The 7,175-nt window shown below is 41.8% G+C and overlaps 1 protein-coding gene across 1 annotated transcript in view; it reads right to left on the reverse strand.

Annotated features, from left to right (window-relative positions):
• Positions 1 to 7,175, reverse strand: part of LOC119422076 (tight junction protein ZO-1) — a gene marked incomplete at its 3' end in the record, with an annotated part of 133,219 nt that overhangs the window by 124,787 nt on the left and 1,257 nt on the right.

Here is a 7,175-nt window from a genome sequence, read left to right on the forward strand (position 1 = left end):
AGATTTTTAACATTAGAGCTGGAGGACAGATTAATGCATCTAAGGAGTCAAGTCAACTTTCCAACAATTTTCAGTCAGGTCATCTGGACAGTTTTTTTTTTTTTTTGTGCTGAAACATTTCACCTTCCATCCAGAAGGCTTCATCAGTCAAGGAAACACACAACAAAACTGATTCTTCTCCCAACAGCTTACTCCAAAGTGGAACAAACCAGTTATGTTGGTGCTAAGATGGTTTCTTTGGCACGCCCCTTCCTCCATTGCCGGCCCTCTTCCTTGTTGACAGTCGTGTCATGGTTGAAAACAACAAAGTCCATGCTCAATAATCCAGGTATAAAATCCAACATTTTTCAGTCAGGTCATCTGGACAGTTTCTTTTTTTTTGTGCTGAGACCATCTTAGCACCAACATAACTGGTTTGTTCCAATTTGGAGTAAGCTGTTGGGGGGAGAATCAGTTTTGTTGTGTGTTTCCTTGACAGATGAAGCCTTCTGGATGGAAGGCGAAACGTTTCAGCACACACAAAAAAAAAAGAAACTGTCCAGATGACCTGACTGAAAGATGTTGGATTGTATACCTGGATTATTGAGCATGGACTTTGTTGTTCAAGTCAACTTTATTTATAGAGCACATTTAAAACAGAACATGTTATCAAAGTGCTTAACAACAACAACAACAACAACTACAACAACAAGCAATGAGTAAATTAAAGAGAAAAATATATAAACATATATATACAATACACTAATGCCCCTTTTCCATTAGTACCGGTACGGGCCGACTGGACCCTACTTGGCCCACTTCTGAGGCTTTTCCATTAGTACCGGTACTTAGCACCTGTTACTATTTTCGGTACCCTTGGCTCTGTGGTTCTAACCCGAATGAAGAGGTACTAAAACGTGACGTCAGAACACTGTCGGTCACTGATTGGTTAGGGGCGGAGTCGGGGGCGGAGTCACTGGATCCTTCAGAAACTTTTCAAAACAATAATCCGCCATTTGCAATTTCTCGGACTGGAGCAGCGGTTGGACTTATTTTAAAGATTTAAAAAACAATACTGACAACATCTTGGTCTAATGTTGATGTGCTGGCATTTTTTGTGCTTGGTGGCCGACAACATAATTCAGAGCAAGCTGGATGGAGCTCTGCTGGCGCACCCGGAGCCTCGGAGCGCCAGGCCGGGCAGGGCGTCATCTCACCGGCTCCAAGTTCAGCTGGTCACCGCGGAAGATCCTTCGATGTGCCGACTCGGAGGCTCGGGTTCCGGATACCAGCCTTGTGTGCTCAGAGCTCTGCAGGTATTATTAATAATAATAACTGAAGAATTAATAAAAAGCATTAAAGGTCACAGATTAAAAAAACACTAGATCAATTTACACTGTGTGAAATGCCTGAGAGAACAGATGTGTTTTCAGCAGGGAGTTGAAGTGAGGAAGGGAGGTGGCCTGCCTGATGTTGGGGGGCAGGTTGTTCCAGAGTTTGGGGCCCATGACTGAAAAAGCCCGATCTCCTCTGAGCTTCAGCCAAAAGCAGCTGATCAGATGATCTCAGGGCCTGAGAGGGAACGTAAGGTTCCAGAAGCTCAGAGAGGTGAAGGGGTGTGAGGCCATTTAGGCATTTGAAGGTCAACAGAAGAATTTTAAAGACTATCCTCGTACGAACAGGGAGCCAGTGAAGGGAGGACAGAACTGGAGTAATATGTTCAGACCTATGAGTTCTGGTTAAAAGCTGAGCAGCAGCATTCTGGACGAGCTGAAGACGTGAGGTGGAGGCCTGGCTGATCCCAGCATGCAGTGCGTTGCAATAGTCCAATCGGGTCGTGACAAAGGCGTGGACTAGTTTCTCAAGGTCGGGTCTGGACAACACTGACTTGAGCTTAGCTACCTGTCTGAGTTGGAAGAAGCTTAGAGCAAAGAGGGCGAAAGACTGAAAAATTTATTCCTGAGATGGATTGATGATCCAGTTTTCTGGTGACAGCCCAGTTAGTCACATGCAAAATGGGGACCATCAGCCCAGATCTTTGAAAAAAGATTAGAACGCAGAAAGAAAGCAGAGAAGAATCCCAAACAGGACTCCAGTCAGCCATCAGGTGAAAAGGAGGAACCCAGACCCAGACCAGTGGTCATTCCATATGTTGAGGGGGTATCAGAGAAACTGAGACGTTTATTTTCTAAACATAACGTCCCAGTGGCTTTTAAACCCCAAAATACATTAAAGACTGGTTCATCCCAAAGATCCAGTCCCCCGGCACAAACAGAGTAATATTGTGTATGTTGTTCAGTGTCAGGAGGGTGATCAGTCTTACATCGGGGAAACTAAACAGCCACTGGCCAAAAGGATGGACCAGCACAGAAGATCAACATCATCAGGGCAGGACTCTGCGGTCTACACTCATCTCCAGGCCAGAGGTCACTCTTTCAGGGATGAAGATGTTCACATCCTGGACAGAGAGGAACGATGGTTTGAGAGAGGAGTAAAGGAATATTAGATTGACGCAGTTGTTGCTATCATTAGCAGAAACACTCCACATTGGGGAGTGGTGGTGCAGAGGTTAGAGAAGATGGGCCTGTGATTGGAAAGTTGCAGGTTCAACTCCCTGGACTAACAGCATATTAAAAAAAAAGTGGGTGGAAAAGGTGGAACACCCACACCTGCCTCCACCCTCATTTGCTCCACTCTGGACCCTGGAGCAAGGCCCTTAACCCCCACCATCTGCTCCCTAAACAGGTCTCTCTTGAAAATGAGTTCTCGTGACTCAATGAGACTACATGGATAAATAAAAGCTAAATTAAAAAAAATCACTCGTTCCTCTGTGAACAGCAAGCAGCCATCAAGGCACTAACGATCAGTCCTTAGTCTGATGGTCCTTCATCATGTGAGCAGCTGGTTCTGGATGTCAACATCAAGCTGGTTGGTCCACTATGAGAAGGTGCTATTTATAAGACTGAGTTTGTTGCAGCTCCTCAGACTGAAGAAGTCCTTTGGATAAAAGAAGAAACATTTCAACAAGAAGAATCCATCCAGAGGACCTGACTCCACCATTTCAGATGATTCTACCTGCATTTATTGAGCAGCTTCAGGACAAGTGGAAATTGCAGCGAGATTTTTTTTTAAAGCAAAGGATGTTTAAATAATTAGTTCATCCGTTCAACAAACAGTTGAGTTTCTCTCTGCAACTATCTCAGCTGAAACTGGTCATCAAGTTTTCCAACCACAGACACTCAATGAAAGTGCATCAGTGAACACAAGAACAACAAAAAACACAGGACGCTGGAGTGGGAGGGGGTTCGGCCTGAGCCACAAGTCAATAAACCCCGTGTAATCTGTTCTCTTTGGAGGCACCGACCATCTGACAGGAGATTACAGCAGTTCTGCCAAAGTTACAACATGCAACTTCCTAACATGTGCACACGCTCTCCTAAAGAGAGGAGACGGCACGCTGACTGCCTGGTTAGAGAGATTTGGGGGGAGGAAGAAGAAGAGACGCTGACTTCATGCATCATTAAGCAGGTGGACACTGAGCAAAGCTGTTGTAGAGCAGAGCCGAGTGGACATCTGGTCCAGCAACAGGACAACACACCCCCACATTATAGAGCCACAACCAGTCTCACAATTAGGACCAGTTATTATTTGTGCATGATCCAGTTCATTAAACAGCCGTGGATGACATCAGTGTTTTTATTGATGCTGTGAAGAGACATCTATATAAGCTTGTTCCACAATAAGGTCTAAGACCAACTTAACACAACTCTAATTTAAAACAAGTAAATAAATACATAAATAAATAAACTGTGCAGCTTGAGACACTTCTTGGTTCGTCATAATATTTCTGCAAAAAATTATTACATTTCTAATATTTCTGGAACTGTGAAAGTGTTTTATGTAGTGAAGTTTGAATATTTATTTTTATTTTATCTTTTATTTAAGTTCCTATTTAGATCAATCAACCATTCCTCCAGGCAGTACTGGAACCGATGGCAGCGTAAACACAAACCAAAAACAGCAGTAAAAGGCAAAAACATCAAGAGACAAATTAACATATCCACAGAAAATAACTAAAAATCAAACAAGAGTTAAAACGTGATGGATGTAAGAAAAAACTATCTAGATATATCTGCTTGAATAGATATAAAATTCATGAGTAGACTCAGTTTTAGGATGGCAGCGATCCCTTGAGCTTTAATCCAGTTAAAATTAAACTGTTTCTCCAAACTGAGGCAGTTCAAAAAGCTATCTACAACAGGTAGGATATTAACTGTTCATAAAAGTTCCCCTTAACCTCATTTAAAATAATCTAAAGCACATTTTGAAGGTTGCAGTGGGTTAAGCACTTTATCAGTCCATGTATAAATGGAAGAAGTGTGATGAACATGAGCTGCATTTATAAAGAAACCAACATGAGCATCATTTTGTGATTCTGACTTGTCAGCACGCTGCTTATTAAACACGAGGAGCATATGGATGGAGGCGTTGAATCAAAGGGTTTGAGTGTTTGGGGAGACTGAACACCATCTGGTGAACAATCACCTCCTCGTCTGTGCTCCTAATGTCTCTGTCTGTTCTAATACAGTGTTGGGAAACTCACGGTGATGTGAAGTTTTAAAAGAGTGCGTTGAAACCAGGAACGTCTCAGTCTGACAGCTGATTTAAGGTCTGCTGCACATGAGCAGGCTGTACGTCAGTGTGCGAATACAACAAGCAGATCTCTGCACAAACAGCACGATCCTTAAAACACGCGAGAACAGCAAAATTATGCAAATGCACCACAACATCAGTATCAAGCCCGACTTAGAGGACTGAATTTACTGATCCTGGACTGTGACATCATGAAGAAATACAAGGAACTGTGGCTGAGCAGTTCCTCGAAGCCCCCACCACCGATGCACTCGGGCTCGGCTTCTCACCGATAAAGTGACTGTCAGAGGCGATACAGTAATCCTGTTCTAACGGCCGTGTCCCTCCCCCACCATGATGTGATGGCCCCAGACACACCGCTGCGCCTTGGAGACGGGACAAGTGTCAAAAGCAAAGTACCACCATGACACACGCACGTATTTGACAGCAGTCATGAGCTAAGAGGAGAGAAGCTATTCTGTCTCGGGTGAGGTTATTTCTGACTGAGTCAAAGTTATAAAAATGACTTTCTGCAGAATAAACAGATAAACCTCCAACTGGATCTGACGTGACGTCTCCCACTAAGGCTTTGCTTTGCAACGAGTGAAACCAAAGGGTGTACAGAACGATGTGCATGTTTGTCTGTTTTCTGTTTTGTGATGTGCACGTTAACACGTACGCTCCATCCAGAGAGTGCTAAATGATCCTGGACTGGGGTGCACTTTAAAACTATTCGATAAGCTTTACATTTATAATTCGTCACGAGCAAAAACGAGCTGGATAATTGTTTTTAGAAAAGTCATCGGCTTCTGGTTGTTTCTCTAATTCACTAAATATTCACTAATATTCTAAATATGTCCCCAGGGCTAGAAGCCGTACTTGGACAACCTCCATCCAGTCCTCAGGATCAAAACAAAACGATTTAAAATCAATCAATGAAAACAGCAATTTAACCTTAAAGCCCGAGGTGACAAACATTTGCTGAAGGTTTGTGACCAAAGCTGGAGGTGTCCGGTTGTTTTCAGGGTTCATGAGGTCAGTAGTTGAAGTGTGGACTGGACTGAGGACGAACGTTTCATCACAACATGCATCTTTGTCCACGAGCGGACCACCGTCACATACAGGATGCTACTGACAAAAACTGAGAGAAACAATTTAGGAGCATGCACGCTGCACACCTTTGTTCACCTGAAACGGAAGAAAATCAAACTAAACACAGAAGCCTGAAAGATTTTTATTTTTCCTTGTTTAATTAGAGGCGTTAGTCAGTTTGGCCCTGTGGTAACAACGTGTTTCTCATCCTGCTCTAATTTGTGCCTCCTGGTGGAGTCTTTATTTGTTCTCTGTTCGTTTAATGGAAATCAATGTGCGCACAACATTCAGAGTGATGGTTCATCTCTTCAAAAGCACCCAGAGGAGGAAGGACTGAGTAAAACGCAGGACTGTAAGGGAGGACATGTTAAAAATTCTCCAGTGTTTCTTCTAACACGGCCTTCAAGGAACCACCGATGTCTGCAAAAGTTAAATGTAAAAGCATTTGGAAATATTAATAACTATAATTCTCAGATGCAGATTTTTAGAATCTAAGTGTGTGGAGGTTTCTAGTCTCATTAGTGTAACAAAGGGTATGCTCCAGGGATCTGTTCTGGAACCACTAGTGTTTATTCTGCTTGATGAGTTGGAAATTGTTTATAATAGAAATATGTTAATTTCTTGTGTATTGTATGAGACATATATGTGCAGAAATACAGCATACAATCAATCCAAACTAATTATTTATATATAAAATGTATATACATGTATGTATGTGTATATAATACACAGAAACATGTACAGTACTTGCAAGATAAAGTTTTAAACTAAGATCATCTTTTCATAAACGACTGAGTTAGCGACTTTTTGACAAACCTTTAAAACAACAAAATGCACAAATATTGAAAGTTGTCTCACTCACAGTATGTGTTCTGAATGACTCTCAGCTACTACCACACCAGATTTTAGCTCAATGTCTGTAAAACTGATTGGGTTATAACCACTTTTGTGTCGGCTAATGGTGATTAGCCGTCATTTGGAATGACTCCAAAAAAACAAAATGTTGTTGATCCAACGATTAATGAAGGTTTCATTAAAACCCATGCTTTGTGAGATGTTTTGCTAACAGTGCTGCTTGAAATGTCAAAGTTTTAAACAACGCTCTTGTATCCGTTAACTCTTATAATATGTAATGAGAATCAGTACATATTCAGCTACTACCTGAACTTTAGGCCAAGTTGACAAAGTTTTAGCCATTTTGGTGTTTTTAAGTTCAGTAGTTGTGTTACATATTTAATGTCTGAACATAACGATGTCAATCACAAAAGTCACAGCTCCAGATGCTTTTTTAAACCAAAAAGATCTAAATGTTATTACATGTGGCAAACAAGTCAGCAAATCTTCCCGTTGTGAGGAAAACCAAAGTTCTGTTCGTTTTAACTTAAAATGTGATTTACATGAAGACGTCATGTGATTTACATGAATACATCATGTGATTTGCATGAAGACATCATGTGATTTACATGAAGACA

This window comes from Nematolebias whitei, chromosome 2 (genome assembly GCF_014905685.2).
Source record: "Nematolebias whitei isolate Nwh7 chromosome 2, NemWhi1, whole genome shotgun sequence".
In the NCBI taxonomy this organism is placed as follows: domain Eukaryota; kingdom Metazoa; phylum Chordata; class Actinopteri; order Cyprinodontiformes; family Rivulidae; genus Nematolebias; species Nematolebias whitei.